The 21,797-nt window shown below is 48.1% G+C and overlaps 1 pseudogene; it reads right to left on the reverse strand.

The window, feature by feature from the left end:
- The window catches only part of LOC146811838 (metal transporter CNNM3-like), a 35,982-nt pseudogene extending 17,969 nt beyond the window's left edge, over positions 1–18,013 (reverse strand).
- Between the last annotated feature and the right edge of the window lie 3,784 nt (positions 18,014–21,797).

Consider the following 21,797-nt stretch of genomic DNA (forward strand, 5'->3'; position numbering starts at 1 on the left):
GAGGTCTGAAACAATGCACATCCTGGGACGAGGTGCCAAGCCACCTCCCCAAGGATGGGCAGGGTCCATGAAGGGGAAGCTTCAAAGGCTTGCCGCCTTTGTGAGCTTCCCCAGGACTTTTGCTGCTTCCAGCAATTGGCCCCCACACGTTCTGACTCCCACTTTGGGTGGGAGAATTGGCAGGAAAACCAAGTGAGGAAGGAAAGTGTGCCCACCCTTGCCAACCCCACCCCTCAGGTGGGGGAGGCGAGGTGAAGCACAGCATTCAGTCCTCGTCATCTTGTAGATGGGGGACCCAGCCAACCAGAGTGAGGGATATGCCCCCCTCCCACTGGAGGGTGGCAAAATAGGGGTTGTACCCACCCCAAGGAAGAGACCCATTGGTCCCAATCTTTACCTACCTGTAACGCCCAGAAATCTAGCATTTAGGGGCACCCCTGAACCTTGCCTCCTCAGACAGGAACTGACTAAGAAGAAAAGGAGAAGACTGACCGAAGAAGCTGTGTTAAAGCTAAGAAGCGGAGGACGCCCACTGACTTAGCCCCAGCCCTACCGGCCTGTCCCCACCTCGAACCTGCAGAAGCGAAAATCCCGGTGTGTCCCACAGCTAAAAACCTCAAGAACCCCGAGGACCTACTCAGCCTTTCACAGAAAAGACTCTGTTTCCCGTGAGCACCAGAGTTGCTCACCCACAGACTCTGGCACCGGCGAAATCCACGAGTCTGCACCACTCTGCACCCGATGCCCACGGCCCGAGTTCAAGTGGCACAACACCATGAGGAGGTCTCCCCGGCAATCCTGACCTGAGATCTGGTGATCTCTGACATGCCTCGAATCTCCCCGCGAAGCCTGCAGCCTCTTTCTGAAGGATCCCCAGACCGCAACCAGAGCTGGTAAGGAAAACCCGATGCCTAAAGACACCCCTGCACCCAAAGTCCCACGGCTTTGGCTGGCCCAACCGACGGTGTCTCAGCATCCCCAGGCATCCCAACTTACCTCTCTAACCGGTGGTCGCCTCCAGAAGATCTTGATTCCTGAGCCTGCAGTCTTTGATGAAACCGAAGAATCTTCTTTGAAATCAACAAGGCTCCGACACCAAACCAGCACCCTGCACCCAGCAGCCGCTGCACCGCTGCGGGCCTTCTTTGGGTGCTAAAATGGATCCCCTTTGCCCTGAGCTAAACACCAGTAGCTTTACTCCCACCACCTTGTGGCCTGCTCATGAGCAGCCACCAACCAGAGGCCTCCAATCTCCCTTTAGATAACATTGGGCCGCAGCACTCTGCACCCGGCCTCCCTAGTGCCGCTGAGGGTGTTTTGAGAGTGCATCCTTGACGAACCCTGGTTCTAACCCCAGAATACCATCTCCCACAACAAAGTACTTACCTGTTAACCGATAACTTAATTTCTCTCCACAGGAATGCATTGACTGTTTTTCCTTGAAAAAACTTCCAAGTGTGAAGTTGTTTTTGTATTGAACTTTGAAAAACTGCAAAGAAATAAAAATTGTTTACTTACATTTTCTCTATGAAATGTCCCAGTGTGATATTTAGGTGTATCACACTGGACAGAAAAAGTAATCCAGAAAGTAATCTGAAAAGTAATTCAAAGTAATTTAACAGTAATTTCCACTGTATTGAAAGGATTTACAAACCTGTAACAAAGTCATTTTCATTCAGCTTGCTTGTATTGTCCAACCTGCCTTGAAAATTATCAAATACACTTACCTGTACCAGGCTTTCTTGGTTCTAGGAAATGAATACAACTAAATAATATTTTTATACAAATCAAATTGATCTGTGTTTAGTCTTTGAGTGTGTGACATCATTTGCTGATTGAGTTTGTACAACAAATGCTTAACATTACCCTCTGATACTGCCTTACTGCTCGCCCACACTACCACAAATAGAGAGTAAGGTGCTATCTACCTTTACCTCTGCCTACTTTTGGGGTTCTTCTGGACTCTAAGCACACTATACCTTATTTTGGTATAGTATATACAGAGCTAGCTTCCTACAACAGCATTCTATTTTAGTTCTTTTGGGACAACTGTACACAAACCAATACTGTTTTATGGTAAAACTGCGTGGAGGAGGAACTTATTGTACAAAATGTGTCTTTGGCATGGTTTCGAGTTTGGCGGATGGGATACTCCCAGTCACAAAAGTGGCATCTACACCGTCCATGGTATTATGAGTGCCGTATACACTACGGCAGAGAGAATATCTGTTACATTTGTGATAGAGTATCCCATCCGCCAAACTTTAAATCAGGCCTTCTGTCTTGAATATTCAAAGGTTTGTGTTTAGAATTGAATTACTATAAGTTAGTACTTGTCATTCAATGTAGTAATGTTGTCTAATGTATTAGTCAAAACACTTGCAAATATTAAAGATACAGGGATACATTATTTGTGTGACATTTCTTTTGATAGTTTGAGACTAGCATTTTGACTCTTAGGACCAACCCAGATACCTGGCTTTCTGTAGTCTCTCTATGGCTTACGAGCGCAATGAGGTCTGATTTCACGAGAGCGTGGATGTAATTTTAGCAAGGGAAAAGGAGACAATCTTCTGATTTTTAAATGTTTATGCTAACCCTCCAGCATATTTGTCACCCCTGTTCCCTAGATTAGCCGGCTTTGGCCGAGTGCACTTTGTTTGCGGACACAATGTCAGGCCAGAAGCATCAAGTGTGAGCAAGCCCATCCTTCCGGGTGCAGAAACCTAAGCAAGGTATATATCCCCTTACTGCTGCTGTGACTGTAGTTGCGGCCGGCATGGCTGGTGGGTGATTGCAATCAGCGTTGTGATTGGTCTGAGTGCCGTGACACAGAGCTCAACCAGGGGCTGGAGGGGTGGGCCTGTTCTCCATGCAGGCTGTAATGCAGCCTGCATGGAGAATGGGAAAGTTCGGATGACTGGTTTGGACGGCCCAAGAGAGCCGACCAGTCATTGCTCACTTAAGAGGTGGCAAACCACTCCTCCCCTGCCCTGCTCTGTTATTAGAGCAGCCCCACACACTTGCCCGCCTGCAAAGGAAACATAAAATGGTAATAACTGAAAGTTATTACCATTTTATGTTTTCGCTTCTCGAAGTGCGAGAAAGCACTGGGGCTACGCTCCTCCGCCATAGCAGAGGAGCCGCCCCTGTGAATAGTAAGGGTCATACTTCTTCCTAGTCTCAAAGTGAGGTACACAGCCCATTATGTGTGCTGTGTCTGTAAGGTACACACTGTCTTCCATCTGGTGTGTGAATAAGTGTCCCTTATGCCTTGTAAAAACCACGCTCTTTACTTCCTCAGTGATGAGACGAGCTTGGGTCCCTCACGGCCCCCCGTGTCTCCGGAGCATGACGTACACCAGTTCTAATAATCGTTCAAACCCTGGGTCTAGTCTGTTTCACAAGCGGCTCCAACAGCACGGTCTCTTTACACAGCACTAGATGCCCAGCCATTGAAGTGCTTAGACAGTTGTTGATGTGAAATGCGCGCTGTACTGGACACGTTCATTAGATGTAAAAATGTAAAATATATTTATACAAGAAACAAGTAGGTGTGAAATAGTCCTAAAATCATCCAAGTGTTTTTTTCACAGCTTCCTGGTTTTCAATGGTAAATTTAGGCGAGAATTGAAAATGATGAATCAGTGTATAAAGTAGTTTATTTGGTCTTAAAGACAGTTCTACAGGTCCAGAGCCCACCCCTTGTTCAGGGTAGGGGCTGGCACTCAAGATACAGCACTCCGAGGCCTCGTTATTTCAACTGCATCAATGAATCCGCTGCAGTGAAAAGTGCATGAAAAACAGTAGCTCAGGAACCAGTGTGTACCATTGGTATGCATGTGCGAAACAACATATATGTGTTTGCCAGCTACAGTCATGAATTGTGTCAAAACTACACACATTAGAATAATTTGCCAATATCATATATCCTTGTGCACAACGCAGCACTTTTTCAGCTTTCTCACAAGGCACCATGCCTTCAGAGCTCTCCAGCACAATACAACAATGGTTCCTTGGCTCCCCTGCACAGCACCATGCTTATTCAGCCCCTAACCCAAAAAAGAAAATCACAGCACCTTGTTTACTTGGCTCCCCTGCCCTGCACTATGCTTTATCAGCCCCGAGCTCAACACCAGCTTACCCTATATAAACTAAGCAGCACTGTGGGACCCTGTACGGGAAGTGCCGGGCTGCATGCCCGCAGAAGAGATACCTGTAATGAAAATAAAAGAGACAAGCAAATGCATTACTGCCCAACACATTGAAAGTGTACCTAATCATCAATTTACTTTAATTCTATCTCCTGAGATACCTGCAATAAAAATAAACGAACAAAGCAAATAAATTACTGACAAACACATTTACAATGTACCAAATCATCACATTTTCATTACTCCTATCTCCTGCGATACCTGCAATAAAATCAAAAGAACAAAACAAATACATTGCTGATAAACACCATTAAACGTACCCAATCATCAAGTTTGCATTAATGCTATCTCCTGACATACCTGCAAGGATTTTTTTTTTAAATAGAACAAACCAAAATACATTCCTGACCAACACAATTAAATTGCCTGCCTTAGGGGATGGTGGGTGGGAAAAATACATTACGGGCCGCCGGTGGCCCGGGTGCTGTGCCCGTGGGGAGAGCAGAACAAGAGACTGCTCTGCTCCCCATGCCCCCTTTTAAAGGGGGGGGCACGGGCCAGGCCGGTCTAAACCGGTCGGACCCCACGCTGGATGCCCGCATGAACCGGAAGCACTTTAGTTCACGCCCCGCAGAAACGCCACCTATTGGACGCATAATGGGGGAGGTGGGAGTGCTCCCACCTCCTCCTTTTCCCCGGGGATCGGTCCGACCGCCATAATGGCGGCGCGCGCTAATTAGCGCTCGGCCTTGTCCATATGGCCTGGTACTCCCCCAAGTCCCCTCTTTACCTTTGGTCCCCACAGCCCTTGTCCAGATGAGGTCTCCCTCCCTCCTTCAAGGCAAGTATTGAGACTACACCAATTTTTGGATTTTTTGGATTAGGAGGTTTTAGCCCCCCGGCCGTATTTATTGCAAAATTAAAAAACATTATTTATTAACATTATGTACAATTACGCAGAAAGGCCAAATACATTATTAGACCGATGATGTCACATGGCTATCCTTAACTTCTAATACACACAACACTCCTACCGTAAATCTAACAATGCATATATTCACTTTCTGCGTGTCCCCTCTAGAGCCTACGGCACGGTCAATGACTGGCAGCCTCCAGATCCCAGCAAACTACGCCACCCCCTGCAGATAGGATACTCACAAAAAGAGTCTTCACAACCCAGAAAGCCACTTGTGGGTTTGGGGCATTCAAACTGACAACATGCCCTGGCGCTCCCTTCATCCCACTGAAATATCTTAGAGGTGTTGGAACCTACTATTTACACTCCAGAGCTGTTTTGCTGCATTTGGAACCATTGATTCGGAAGTTTCACACAGATCTCGTCAGCAAACATCCACCTAACTTTGCCACTGTGATTGGAGCTATATACAGGCCTACCCCGCCTCCAAATGTAGGTACCAGTGGTCCCAGACTTGCATGCAGCCAGAAAAGGTGTGACCTTAATTCAGGAGGCAAGAAAGCACTTCATTGGCACCTTGGCTCAAACTGGATCTGTTTTAACTTGGCCTGTGCGGAATTTAAATGCTTTCCCACCACCCTCCCTCGCTGATGTCCAATGTGACGTCATTTAAAGAGAGGTCGCATTCTTAAATCCTCACCTTCCAGATAAACTCTAAAAGTAGGCAAGTTTACGCCATTCAAACAGTCCAACCCAGGAACCCCGCTTCTTGATATTCCTAGTACCCCTTCCATTCCAGCCGTTAAACACCAGCTTACATCTCAGTGCAGCAGGCGGTGCGTGAACACCCATGTAAATGTGCAGGAATTTATATAGCGCAAATCACCAAGCGGTCTCTAAGCGCTTGCTTAGGGAACCCGTCCTGGTATTCCCCTGTGAGATAACCCGGCAGGGCATCCGCAAGGTGAAAGCCAGGCCCATGTGGAGATTAAGCAAGCTATTGCCCAGAGTCGCAGAGTGTGAACCCATGAATCGAGTATGCACTGGAGCGAGAATTATCGAGTCCATGGACATTTATGGACTCAAGACCCAGCCGAGCCGGGAATTGAACCCTGGTCCCAGGCTGACCTCTGCTTCCAGGTCTGCCTCCTCTAACCAGTGAGCCACACTTCTCCACATACCCATACCAGGTGCACTTTATAAATGCTGCCTTTCGCTCTTGTGGCATCTGTTTGTCTTGTGTAAGTGAAGTGCTAATGCTGGAGACGTATTGAGTCCTAACCGGTTGTTGAGCCAGGTGGCAGAACCCCTCTCCTTTTAGGTATGTGGGTTCATTCCGTATAGCAAATCTCAAGATAGGGTTAGATCCTCCTAGGCCACCGGTGGTCACAAAGTATCTGGTAGTCCTGTCGCAGGAAGACCCGAAGGTCAGATCTTGGTGCCCTCACACACCCGTTAGGGTGTCATGCTTCATCATTGGGTGCTCCTTGTCAGGCCGGTGCTGCAATGCCTGACAGGCCTAGGGGCTCTTTGTCGGAGATCTTTTGGATCTGAGGACGCCGTATTGATGAGTGCAAGTGAGTGGGCTAACTAACAGTGTAGCTAGTGGAGTGAGTGAATGGTGGCTAAAATAGACGCTGGTACCCAAAGGACAAGTGTATATGGCGAACAGATACCAGGTCTAGCTATGTGGAGTGGTCAACATGTTTCGTGCCTCTGGTGCCCAATGATCAGGCGGCACTTCTTCAGGACCAAAGATAGTGAGGTAAGCCCCTGTCTGGGGCTTCAGTTCTTCCCTCTAATAGGGGATGGCCTGGTGAGGTTAACTGGCTTCACCTTTGAATGTATGCCGGTTTCTTATTCCACCCCAAGAGAGGCGGATTAATGCTCATAGGGACCCGGTCAATAGGAGGGACATTTTGTTGGTGGTCGGGATTCACTGGTCTCACCTACCCTCCTCCATCGTCCTGGAACGTATAGGCCAGGCTACTATGAGTGGAATGTCTCAGAGCGTCCATCAGTAAGATCCATCATGCTATGGCCATGGCCTCCAGTCTCTGATAATATTTCTCTCTTGACTCCAAACTACGGACAGATGTCCAGTTTGGCTAGGCAGTTTCAAAACCTCTTTGTTCATTTTTTGTGCTGCCTGCATTTTTTTCTTCCTATAACATGTCTTCTTAATAGGAATATAATCGAGAGAAGATCAAGTTGTGATGCCTGTCACCGCTTTACATTAATGCAGGCAGTTCGAGATAGGTTTTGAGCCAAGGATTTTTCTGACACTCACGCGTGAAGAGCAGAAGTTGTGGTGCTATTAGCCACCTCGCACTGTGCACATTAGAGTTCATTAAAACCTCTGGTATCACAGTTTGCAGTATTTGACATTAAAACATGTGGCATTAGTTGTTTAAAGATAACCAACCTGTCATGTTAAACACAATGCTTACAAGTGGCATTAGATCCCCAACAGAAATAACTTTATTCATGTACCTGCACTCTTCAAGCATTTTACTGGTTTCTTGACTTGTGTGATTCAATTTCGAGATAAGTTTTTATTACAAGCCTACTAGACAGCGCTAACTGTCTGGTTGCAAAAGATCGATTGACAGTTTGCCAAGAACAGACAGTGGGTGTAAATCCTGCTCATCGGTTACCATTAGTTGGCTTTATTGTTACTCATATGTTGGCTTCTTATTCAATGCCTTGCCTTGGTGCAGTTAGTGAAGACATAATTTGAAGAGCATTGTTTTTATTCATCATTTAGATTCCTTTAGGTTGCAGAATTGTCCTATCTGGGAATAAATTGAATTTCCAGTGTTCATTAAATAGCACAAAAGCCCAACATTGGGTGTGTGGCCATTCCCCAGGGGCATGTGAAGTAACAGTAGATGTTGTAGCACCCAGGATAATGTGTTGCATGATTAAATAATTATACAGTCCCAAAGGCGAGACCTATCGGCTATGCCAATGCTTGTTTACTGTGCAGTTACCTAATATACTACCAAAGACTTATTCAAACTTAGGAGAGGGGTCAGCCGTGCAAGCACTGACTAACGTCAAAGTGTGAGTAGCGTCAGTGAGTATACGTCTTGCATGCGCAGTGGCTTTGAAGGCCGATGAAGTGAGTCTTAGGGCACGCTCACACCTTTTATCTGAGCCCTCATTTTCAGAGCACCGTAACGTCAAAAGAAGCATCGGGTCATATCTTTTTTTCTGTGGGTCTGCCAGTCTGCTGTGTAAGTAGGAACATGTGGAAGAGGGGCAGGGACAGCAGCACAGGAATAAAACATGGAATAACAAACTTCAGAGGAACATTTCAAATCTATCTTTGAAATGGTTAGTGGAGTTGCCGGTGCGACGTGGGAAGGCGAGGTGGTGGTGTGTGCAAACTGCAAGCAACATGTGCCGGTCTTGGTATGTTAGAGCCACACCAGTTTCAAGGGTTGCACTTTTCAAGCTGCCCATGACTTTTTCTAAAACATAGCTGTGAAAAAAACTCATGCTGTCGAATTTGTGTTTTAAATGCATATATCAGAAATGCACACAGTTGGGTTGAGGTAGTCAGACAGTGATCACATGCAGCCCCTGACATCATTCTGGAAACTCACTGATTTATTGTATTTTATACACGTTGCAGGAAAGCTGCATTTTGACTCAATTAAAGATGAGACTGAAAATGCTGAATATGTGAAATGTAAGCAGACACTTTAATGCAGTACATGCAGTGCTCATGTGTAAGGAATGGTTGCTGTCCCCGTGGTCTAACATAATGCAAAGTTCTGTTTGGCCTTGTTTCTTAGTGCAGTCACGTTGCTTTAAAAAATGAAGCACGTCTCAAGCTCGTGCTAACCCTTTCAGATATGAAACATAGCTTCTTGGAGTAGTAATAAGGCATATGTTTGTTGCTTTAAATCCCATCAGGCTTTTCCATTTATATACAATGCTGAAGGGGTGTGTCTGTTGTAATTAAATTAGCAGACTTATACTGTGTTGTCCTTGCTATGTAGTGCATTAAAATAGCTAAACGAAGTATTCCACATGGCAAACGACCTTTACAATGTGGTCGTTACACCGCGGTACGTTTACATCGCGGTCATTTTAGTGCAAGTCGTTACAACGACTTGCGCTAGATGGCGCTATACACTAAGGAATAGTATGATTTACTATTCTAACACCTTCCCTGCTGTTACGTAGGCTGGAGTTGGAATAGTAAATCATACTATTCCTAAGTCCAGCTCCTCTAGCGCAAGTCCTTGTAACGACTTGCGTTGCAATAACTGTGATGTAACGTACCGCGGTGTAACTAGCGCGTTGTAACGTCACATATTCATTACACATAGAGCCACTACTATCCTGTCTGAGCTATAGGTCTTTAGTCAAAGTTCTAAAAAAAGCAGTCGAGACTTGCTTTGGACAATTGGATTTGTTCTCTCTCTGTTTCATGTAATGGTAAATGGCAGTGTTTATCAGAGGAGACGCAAGCCACGTCTGAATTTTGTTTTATGTAATGAGCGGTCAAAAATTATGTGGGTCTTCCCATAATAGTCCAATGAACATTTCTGAGAATCACTGGTAGGGTTTTTATCAAACTTATCATACCACATAAATCATGCAAAATTAAGAAGGGCTGCTTTTTCCTGCAGCATTATATGGGCACACATTGTCAGGCAGACTATATCTGTATACGCAGTTTTCGGAGGATTTGTGTTATTGTTTGTGTTTAAGGTTTTTAATGTATTCCGGCTACAGTGAGATGTTCTGATAGTAAGATGCCTGGGATCTGACAGTGGGAAGCATTGCCTATTTGTAGGTGCCATAGAAGGTGGCTGGACTGTGCTTGTGCCATGCCCAGACCTGATTTCACCTGCGTATATTTCTATCTGGCAGGGGCGAAGCTTGGTCAGTAAGACTGGAGGGGTGTGAGATTCAGATTTTCTGACAATCACACTGGGATATCATGTTAAATATTAAAGCACACATGAGGGGGGCTTAAGGGTCAATGGAAAGGAGTGCAGGTTGTGAGGGGTACTTACAGCACAGTGTTTTGTAAAATACCCGTGTTTTAAGACCTTCAAACCAGAAGAGTGTATGTGTGTTTTTTGTCTGAGTGAGTATTTAAAAATCCCAGGTGAATTCTGACAGACACCTTACCATACCCGACTGGAAGCTCCTGTAGCCAACAATTTATTAGAGTGTAACACCCCAATCACCCCTCTGAAGCTATGTCCCTGCTGTCTGGTGAAATCTGGTCCTCGGTTCCCATACCTGCCAATCCAGGGTAGAGGTATGCAAGCTACTGAAAGCTAGAGCCAGGCTCGACCCTAAATCCTGGCTCATGCTCAGCTGGAGTTCTTTTGAAACCTCGAGCCCATAGTGACCCGAGCTTTCAAGTTGCTTCTTCCTGGTGTCCTCCCTCTATCCCGGATGTGATCAGGGCCGGACTGGCAATAGCGGCACAGGACGTTTCTCTGGTGGGCATCCAGGGTGGGGGCCATTTTTATAGCGGGGCTAGCAATATCGCCCCCCTGTAACAAAACTGGCTGAAACCGGCCCTAATAAACAGCTTGGCCCAATCCCGCTGCCACGGGGGCCGGCAGAGCAGGTTCCCAGTCTGGCCCCGGATGTGGTGTTTTGGCCAGAGATTTGGGCTTTGGAACTGAAGAACCAGGTTAAGGCTCGGAGTCGGCTCAACAACCCGTGATTCTAGTCGAATCACTTAATCACCCTGTGCTTATAAAAAATTTACGTGACCATGTGTATTGTAACTGGTTGTCAAGTCAATCTCCAATACCCTTGGGTCGAGTTCATCCTATATAAAATTTGCAGACAAGTGTACAAAGAGGTAAAAACAAAGTATTAACATAAATGGAGTGATAAATATATGCCCATTTAGTGGCTGGTTTCTACAAAGGGAAACCAAAACAGCTACGGCTTCCCTGCTTAAATTGTGTGATCTTAGGCAAATATTTTCTTTCCCTAAAACGCCTTTTTCATCATTATCGTGCATGAAAGTGCTGGAGCGGGTAGTACAAAATTTTGTATACCCCCCCCATTCTGCATGTTTATATTAATCCGAAGAATAATAATAATAATAATAATAATAATAATAATAATCCGAGAGCAGCGCTTACCTCTGCTCTAAAAGCACCTCAAACATGTGAACTCAGTTGTACAAATAGTTATTGTGTTTGATTTCATAGACTATGATGTTGCTCTATAATAAGTTATGCGACGTTCAGTGTTTGCATGACAACTGTCTTGCCTCTTAGTTCACTAATGGCCAGGTTTAAGAACTGTCACCTTTAATAAATACTTCTCAGTTCAGCGCTATAACGTGACGTATTAATGTCAAAGCTTCCACGCGTTAAATAAGTGCATGTTTTGGAATTTTGAAGAAAATATATAATAGTTTCTGTGGTTTGCTGTAAAATTTCGACAGCAAACATTCCCAGGACTCGGATTCTGCAAGGGCTCGAAGAGCCGAACCTGACCCTTGGCTCGGCTCGCCCACCTCAAATCCAGGGAGATAGAGCGTTTATGATGGACGGGAATAGTGCCCCCAACACCCCGCCCTCCACCCCCAATAACCCGCTCCCTTCCCTCCGCTCCAGGGACACGACTCCGCCGACTTGTCGTCAACCCCCTAGTCTGCTACAGACCGCTTGAACTTTCAACAGAATAGCTTCTAGAGTGCCTAGAAACTAAGATGCCTCGTCACAGGGGAACCCGCCGACCCATGTTAGAAAATTCCAGGTTACCAGACTTAAGGGGAGGTTGAATGGACGACCTATTCCTAATGGAAGTAAATTCGCTATCAGTTATTTTAGGAGTTCTGCGTCCAGGGAGACTAGTCTATACTTGTCGCGACCTCTAGCAGCTCAAAAGAACTGAATGCAAGGCTGGCATGCCAGGAATTTCAGAACATCTCAAGTCCCAATGGAAAAGTAGCCTGGAGCACCATGTCATACAGATTTTTAACCGAAACTGCTAGACCAGCTTTGGGTTGAAGTTCATCATCGAATATTCTTGCTGCACTGCTGCCCTCCAGTGGACACTTTTGATGCAAGATTATTTTTTTGAAGGATCTCATTGTGAGACACTGTATTTTAAGTCTAGCCTAGAAACGATTTTAGTTTGGGTTATCGGTCACCTATTGTCTACAGTAGAACAATGCATAGATAGGGTCTTGGGTCATCCCTTGCTCATGATTGGTTGGCTTTCTCTATCTCCTCATTCGATGGCTTTCCTTCCTATTCTCGTTTTTGTCCCGTCCCTTCATGAGCATAGCTTGTTCACCATCTTTTTGACTGGATGAGTCGTAACCTCCCGCTGCTGACACCAGGGAACTGTTTCTTTGTATAATGTGAGGCTGTATGTACACTTGCTTAGCATAGTCCTGCCACCTAGTGTTCGTCTTGGACGTTTGTAAATTGGTTTTGTTTGAAGAATTCTTTTGAATCACAAGATATGACGCGACTCCTCTTCTCAGTGCATTTTGCGCATGGGCAGTGACTCCATCTTAGATTGTTTTTTTAGGTCTCGCCTTGCTATCGCGTAAGCGATCGCAAAGCGAGACTATTGAAAGCGGGTTTTAAAAGTGCTCCCAAAAAGCGGATTGCATGGCTAGCACGCGCACAATCACGCGCATCGTGCCGCCATGCAATCTGCGTTTTGGGAGCACTTCAAAGGGTCCGCTCGCCCGCCTCGAATGCGCTCCCCCGCCCCCAAGCGCGCGCGCGCCACGCTCCGCCGACCGCCAGGCTTGTCTTGTTCATTTAGTGAACACTTTCACTTTTGATTACAGCGGTGTTATCGGACTACCCAAATGCTTTTCAGAAGATAAACGTCTATCTCCTTTTTCATGGGTATATCATTGTTCTTACTTTACACGCAAATGCTCTCGCAATGTGTTCACTTGTTCACTTGTGTACACTTATGGTAGCAACACCGAACTGTCGCAGAGAACGGATTTTTGTATGCAATGTGCTTTCTTAAATTGGGTTCAATCCGAGAAGACTTTATTGAGGTGTTTAAGGATCTCAGCTTACTATAGGCTAATTCCATCGCTTACTTCGTTCCGTACTGTTTTATAGCGGGGTTCAGCCCCATATCATGAGGGAACCCGTGTGGGGCTGTTTCTTCATTAAGCACCGAAGCACGCAGATACTCGTAGTTTCGTTTTTCACGTTAAAAGTATGGGACTGAAACAAGAGCTGGTAAAAAGCTACTATGATGGCAAGGGCCAGACGCCACACACTGCTGCACGCCACACACTGCTGCACGCCTCACACTGCTGCACGCCTCACACTGCTGCACGCCGCACACTGCTGCACGCCGCACACTGCTGCACGCCTCACACTGCTGCACGCCGCACACTGCTGCACACCGCACACTGCTGCATGCCGCTGCACGCCACACACTGCTGCACACCACACACTGCTGCACGACACACACTGCTGCACGCCACACACTGCTGCATGCCGCTGCATGCCACACACTGCTGCATGCCGCACACTGCTGCACGCCGCACACTGCTGCACGCGGCACACTGCTGCACGCCACACACTGCTGCATGCCACACACTGCTGCATGCCGCTGCACGCCACACACTGCTGCATGCCGCACAATGCTACATGAAACACTGGTGCACGCCGAACACTGCTGCACGCCGCACACTGCTGCATGCCGCTGCACGCCACACAGTGCTGCATGCCTCACACTGCTACACGAAACACTGCTGCACGCCACACACTGCTGCACGCCACACACTGCTGCATGCCTCACACTGCTGCACGACTCACACTGCTGCATGCCTCACACTGCTGCACGCCACACACTGCTGCACGCCACACACTGCTGCACGCCGCACACTGCTGCACGCCGCACACTGCTGCACGCCGCACACTGCTGCACGCCTCACACTGCTGCACGCCGCACACTGCTGCACGCCGCACATTGCTGCATGCCGCACACTGCTGCACGCCGCACACTGCTGCATGCCTCACACTGCTGCACGCCGCACACTGCTGCACGCCGCACACTGCTGCACGCCGCACACTGCTGCACGCCTCACACTGCTGCATGCCGCACACTGCTGCACGCCGCACACTGCTGCATGCTGCACACTGCTACACGCCACACACTGCTGCATGCCACACACTGCTGCATGCCGCTGCACACCACACACTGCTGCACGCCACACACTGCTGCATGCCGCACACTGCTGCATGCCGCACACTGCTGCACGCCGCTGCACGCCACACACTGTTACACGCCACACACTGCTGCACGCCACACACTGCTGCACGCCACACACTGCTGCACGCCGCACAATGGTACGCGAAACACTGCTGTACGGCACACACTGCTGCATGGCACACACTGCTGCATGCCGCACACTGCTGCACGCCGCACACTGCTGCACACTGCTGCATTACTCACTGCTGCATGCTGCACAACACTGCTGCAGGCAGCACACTGCTGCACGCAGCACACTGCTGCATTCCGCTGCACGCCACACAGTGCTGCATGCCTCACATTGCTACACGAAACACTGCTGCATGCCACACACTGCTGCACACCACACACTGCTGCACGCCACACACTGCTGCACGCCTCACACTGCTGCACGCCACACACTGCTGCACGCCACACACTGCTGCACGCCACACACTGCTGCACGCCACACACTGCTGCACGCCTCACACTGCTGCACGCCTCACACTGCTGCACGCCTCACACTGCTGCACGCCGCACACTGCTGCGCACCGCACACTGCTGCACGCTGCACACTGCTGCATGCCACACACTGCTGCACGCCACACACTGCTGCACGCCGCACACTGCTGCACTCCACACACTGCTGCACACCGCACACTGCTGCACGCCTCACACTGCTACACAAAACACTGCTGCATGCCACACACTGCTGCACGCCACACACTGCTGCATGCCGCACACTGATGCACGCCACACACTGCTGCACACTGCTGCATTACTCACTGCTGCATGCTGCACGACACTGCTGCACGCTGCACACTGCTGCACGCTGAACACTGCTGCACGCTGCGCACTGCTGCACGCCGCACACTTCTGCACGCCGCTGCATGCCACACAGTGCTGCATGCCTCACACTGCTACACGAAACACTGCTGCACGCTACACTGCTGCACGCCGCACTCTGCTGCACGCCGCACTCTGCTGCACGCCGCACACTGCTGCACGCCGCACACTGCTGCATGCCGCACACTGCTGCACGCCTCACACTGCTGCACGCCCCACACTGCTGCACGCCGCACACTGCTGCACTCCACACAATGCTTTTATGCAAGTTTATGCTACTGACATTGTAAATGACAATGGCTTTTATTTGTTTTAAAACCAAAACATAAATAAAAGGCATTGTAATTTTACAATGCCAATAGCTCAAACTCTTATAAATGCGAGACCTATTGCATTGCAAATGCTTGTTCTACCATTGGGTTTGGATTTTCACTGAGAGGGCTCCAAGGCCGTCAGGTTTCATCACGTTTTTCATCGGGCCCCGTTTGTGTTTTCTCTACCCTACCATGTAGAGTTCCTTTGAGCTTGGATCCCGTCTCTGCTCCAATGTGCACAATGTTCTCCATAGACCGCCTTCATCGCTGCATGGCATCGAAGTCTAATCCTCATTGGGGGCCCAGCACTGTTCTCGACCCAGCATCGCCTGATAATGCTGCACAGGTAATGTATTGCACACCATTCGGAAAATTGTCATTGTTGCCACACCAAATATCCTTTGGCGGACATCTATAAGGTGTGTAATCTGTGCCTATGCCATGGTAACACCACTTGCCCTTGGTGCTTACCCTTCTTCTCCAAGTAAACACTTTGGTGCTGGAGAGAACACCCCTGGATGCAGAGTAATATGTCACACTGGGACCTTTCTGGCACCCTGGACATCATCAGGGAAGAAGTCTTCTTGGCACCCAAGGACAGGAGGAAGCGAGACCATTGAGCTTCTTACCAGTGCAGCCATCACCCAGCCCAGAGTTTGTGCTGTTGAGAGACTGGTGATTAGCGTGAGGATGTTGACCCAGCACCGAATATGGGCCGCCAATGAACAACATGCCCAAAGTTGTGATTATGCCTATGAGCCCCCACAAAGGACCCCTTACAGTGGCAGAACAACTATCCTGCAGGAGTGAGGCATTGAGCCTAGAGGATAGCAGTTAAGGCAAAACCAGCCTTCAGGCCCTGGTTAGCACCGACAAAAGGGTTCACAACCCACCAGATCTCTAGGTAACTGCATCAATCATCAAGCTCCAGCTGCATCAAGGGCATAAAACATCAGCGCCACCACCAGAAACTGGCACTGACACCTCCATTGGCTCCCGCCCACAAGCCAGCATCAACAATGAAACTTTCCTTGGCTCCTAAGCCCTCCTCGGTTCCAAAGCCACCACTGACTCCAAAATCATCTGGGACTCCTAAGATAAAGGAGAGGCTGAAACGGCCATCAACGTCCAGGGAGAAAAACACAGATGCCCAATATTTTAGGGGCTTCAGCAGGAGTTGGACGCAAAACAGATCTTCTCTTCATCCACCCAGTTAGTGGTAAGATCTTTGCTAAACCACTACCTTAGAAGCCTATGCCAGGCGAGAGGAGACTCACCTTTGAGGAAGAACCTTGTTTCAGCCTCCCTTTCCCGAACCCACAACCAAGAGATGCAGATACACAGACGCTAGTCTTGTGCCTCTGCCCCACAGTCCCCTCCCTCTAACTTCTCCTTCCACTGCAACCATGGCACCCATGCACTCCTCCCCCACTGCCTCCGCCAGAGTCACAAGATGGGCCCCCTTCTCTGGTTCACCACCAGGAAGCCCTATGGTGCTTTCAATAACTTGTCACCAGATGAGGAACCCACAAACGAGCCATGGCATGATCATAATGTGGATTTCCCATGTGAGCCTGACTTAAACCACTACCCAGTCAGGGTCTCACCCCTGAGGAAACTGCAGTATACCACAAGGTCATCTAGAGGGCCACAGCATAATATAAGATTGCATGTATGTCATTAAGAAGGAAGGTGATTTCTTGATTGAGACGCTCTCGAGGTCTTAGGCTCCTCAACCAGTTATTGTTATTTTGATTTTGTAAGGCGCACAGCTACCCTATCGTTTCCCGGCACCGCCTGAAAAGAGCCAAGAGCAATAAGGAAGAAATCTACATATTAAATAGCCACGTTTTTAAACCCTTCCGAAAATTCTCATAAGAAAGTTCATTCTGGGGACCTATAGGAAGGGAGTTCCATAAAGAGGGACCCAGACACGAGAAAGAGCGACCGCCCAAACGCACTAATCTCGTCCTAGGAGCATTAAACTTGGCCTGAGTAGCAGAGTGGAGCACTCGAGATGGTGCATAAGGGTGAACTAAAGTCTTCAGATAGTGTGGCGCCTTACCAGATTTTATTTTAAACATAAGACTCCAAATTTTAAATTTAATACGGTTCTCAATCTTGAGCCAGTGGAGGTCTCGAAGCGACCCAGAGATGGAAGCAGTTTTAGTAATCTTACAAAGCAGTCTTGCTGCAGCATTCTGTGCCAACTGAAGTTTGCGTAACTCATCCTTAGTGGCACCCAAGTACAGAATGTTACTGTAGTCCAGTCTAGAGGTGATAAGAGCTTGGACCACGGTACGTTGGGTAGAAGGGGGCAACATCCATAAGATATTCTTAAGCCATCTAAGGATTGTGAAGCAAGTCGAGGCTACTCTCACTGCTTGCTGCTTCATGGATAGTTTGTTGTCAATTAAGACGCCCAAATTGTGGACCTGATGTTTCGGCTGAGGTAGAGGACCCATTTCAGTGGGCCAATTCTGGTGGCCCCACAGATCTTTATTCTTGCCCACGATCAGCACTTCTGTTTTATCGCCGTTGAGTTTTAACAGGTTCGTATGCATCCAGCCTGCTATATTCCTCAAAACGGCCTAAAGTAGGGAGGGTTTAGACACCTGACCAGCAGAGAGGGAGAAGACAATCTGGGTGTCATTGGCGTACGAAAAGAGGGACAACCCAGCTTCCTCCGCAATCCTCGCCATTGACCTAACATAGATGTTAAATAATAAAGGGCTGAGGATTGAACCCTGGGGAACCAGTGCATTATATTTGCACATTTCCAGATGACTACCCTCCAGGGCATCATCCCCCTCCTTCAACATAGAGGCTTCACGACAGCGCTCGATCTCCAGGGGGGTCCCATGGACACTGTGCCACTGGGCCCAAGCTATACCTGGCTAATGAGCCCTGACTAGGGCAAACCCGACCCTGCGTTGCTTGTGTTGTGGTTCATGGAAGACCTGGCCTGGCAGCATGGGCTGGACTGCTTCCACTGGAGCAGGGTCAGGACTGATTTACATATGGCTGGGTCCAAACAGAGGTGGCATAGTCAATTAATCAGTATTTGTAGAGTGCTGCACTGTCACCCCTGAGAGTATTTGGGTGCTGGGGTGTGAGGTCTCTGTCAAAAAGCCAAGTCTTGAGGAATCCACGGGAAGAGGGAATAAACAAACAGAAAAAGGAAGAACAGAGGGCAGTAAAACGAGCAAGGAGTAAAGGCAAAACAAAGGGCAGAAAAACTAGAAGAAAAGGCAAACCAGAGGGCAGAAAAACAAATAAAAAAGGCAAAACAGAGCAGATGAGGGCAAAATAGAGGACAGAAACCAGAGCAGAAAAGACAAAACAGAGGGCAGATAACCAAGCAGAAAAGTCAACATGGAACATAAGAAGGCAAAACAGAGGGCAGAAAAACAAGCAAAAAAGGCAAAATGGAATGCAGAAAAATTAGCAGAAAAGACAAAACAGAGGGCAGAAAAAGTAGAAGAAGAGGCAGAAAAACAAGCAGAAAAAGCAAAACAGAGGGCACAAAAATGTGCAGAGAAAGACAAAACAGAGGGCACAAAAAGAAGTAGAAAAAGCATAACAGAACATGAAAAAAGCAGAGGAGGCACAAACAGAGGGCAGCAGGTAGATAGGTAGCGGAGGGTGACGGTCTGTGGGCAGGCTGGACAGGAGTACTATCGCAGGGGGTGATGGCACGAGGACCTGCTTAATGGGGTCGCACTGCGGCTTCCATTAAGTAGGTCCTGGGGGAGGGCAGGTCACTGGGTCGCAGGATGAGGGAAACGGCTGAAAGAGGGAAGAGATGAGCAGAAAAAGGCAAAACAAGAGGGCAGAAGAATAAGCAGAAAAGGCAAACCAGAGTAGAAGAGGGCAAAAGGGCAAAACACAAGGCAGAAAAACGAGCAAAAAAGGCAAAACAAAGAGCAGAAAAATGAGCAGAAAGGGCAAAACAAAGAAGAAGAGGGCAAAACATGAGCAGAAAAGGCAACATGGGGGCAGAAAAACAAGTAGCGAAGGCAAAACAGTGCAGAAAAAGGCAAAACAGAGGACAGAAAAAGGAGCAGAAAAGGCAAAACAGAACAAAAACGAGCAGGGGAGGTTCAAACAGAGGTTGGTAGTGGACTGTGGACAAGCTTGACAGGAGAAATGTCACAGGAGGCGCTGCCACAAGGACCTAGTGTACAAAATAATGATGGATTGGGATGTGGCCAGAGTGATTACCAGAGTGATTACCAGTGGCTGAGATTAATTCAAGCATTCCACGACCTGCCTTTCCGCGGACCTTTTCATGGCGGGGACAATTCCATGAAATGGTTGATGGAGAGGCAGGGAAGGGTCCCCAAACAGGGCCCCAAGGCGATTTTGCCCATTGGCCAAAGTGCATGGGGGTACATGTTGTGTCCCCCTATAGTTGCACTATGGTGCGTGCACTGTGCCATGCACAACATGGTACATGGTACACAGTGCACCCGATGAGCAAGTGGCGCTGCCACGGCTGTGGTATATGGTTCAGGCTCTCTTTGAGCCAAAGCATGCCGTCGCCATAGCTCCGCCGAAACAACACCGCCAGCCCGGCGGTAAAATCATAATGTGGCGGTCAGGACGCTGCCAGCTTGGCGGCGTTCTCCCAGGCACAGACTGACCGTAGTGGGCATCGGGAGTTTCCCCTGTGAGGCTGGAAGGATGGGAGCCGATTTTGCAGTGGTGGGGGCCGTTTTTGTGACTTGTGGCTGGTTTTGCTGCGGTGTTGCTATATCGCCCCCAGTAACAAAACCAGCAGGGGGGCTGTTCCATCAAAATTGCCAGGGCTGGACAGCGAAACCAAACCAGCCCTGGCAATTTTGATGGAACAGCCCCCTGCTGATTTTGTTACTGGGGGCGATATAGCAACACCGCAGCAAAACCTGGTTCTCCCGCTTGCCGCAACGGACCGCCAATATCGTAATCAGGCCCATTGTTCCCACAGCTCTCCTGCGATGACGGGCACAACTATGTGCGCTCATACAGCCTCTCCCAAGTATCCTCAAGACCTCCAGAGAACTTGAGCTCTCCTCTGGGCTCTGCGTCAACAGTGCCAGGGAGGGTATATTAGTTAAGATGAGAGGGCAACAGCAGCTTTAGGGTCTTTAGCACACACACACGAGCATGCACACAAAGGAACTTAGCTACTTTTGGTGCAGAAGGTGCAGCTGCACCGGGACATTTGATCTGAGGGGCCCACTCCCCCAATTATTGCTGTTTATTATTATTATTATTTTGCTCTCGTACTAGAGAACAGGGTGTCCGTTTTTTATCGCTTGCATTAGGGTTCATGGAACCATTGCAGTGGCGTAACGATAGTGGAAGGGGCCCCCCTGCAAGGTACACAGAGGGGCCCCCGCTCCGGATTTAATCCGGAGCTCTCCGGTGTGAGTACAGTGCTGAGGGATGTGGGGGCCTGTATTACGCCCCTGAACCATTGCTGCACCACTGTATATACACACATACAATTATACACATAGATAAACGCTTGTGCACAGGCGCTCATGCATGGGTGAAATCATCTGTGCGTGCACACAAACCCTCTTCTCCCACTTTTCAGTGCACTTGGAAACTGAGGGCACTTGCGCTTCTGTAGAGTAGACGCACACCACAGACTCACAAATCATTGATTGATGGAAAGGCAAGGGCCCACAGAGCCAGTGTTGATCTGATTAAAGAAAAACAAAATGATTATGCATAAAAATATTTTAATGTGTTAATCTAAAATGCCATAGTATACTTTCAGAAACTAGGACCAGAGGTCGGTATCTTTGAATGTTTCAACAAGTTTAGCACCTGGGCGCTGTGTAATTTTTAAACACAGCATCTTTGTCTCTAATTTGAGTGCCGACAATCGCCCCCGAGATGAGCTTGTAGAGCCTCGAAGCAGCTAGAAGCGTACACTACCGTGTGGTAAACGCGACTCAAGTGAAGTGAAGCTGCCAGGAGATGGCCTGGAACAAACATTTGCAATGCAATAGGTTTCACATTTGCGAGAGTTTAAGCTATTGATAAATGACAATGCCTCTTATTTATCTGTTTTGATAATTAACCCATGAATAAAAGGCAGTGTCATTTACAATGCCCATTGCTCAAGCTCCTGTAAATGTGAGACCTATTTAATTTCAAAGAAGCAGCCGCCATTGTCACGGGCTGCTTGGAAAGTGAAAGCACCTATGGCACGCTGAATGTTGCAGGAAAGCATGTCGTGGCTGCAGTAGGAAAAACTCATTAAAGAAAATAGTGCTTACAGACTTAATAAGACATACTGTGTAACAACAGAAGGAAAGGGGCCAGTCCTCATGGGGGGTTACAAATGAAGAC

This window comes from Triturus cristatus, chromosome 7, assembly GCF_964204655.1.
Source record: "Triturus cristatus chromosome 7, aTriCri1.1, whole genome shotgun sequence".
Classification (NCBI taxonomy): domain Eukaryota; kingdom Metazoa; phylum Chordata; class Amphibia; order Caudata; family Salamandridae; genus Triturus; species Triturus cristatus.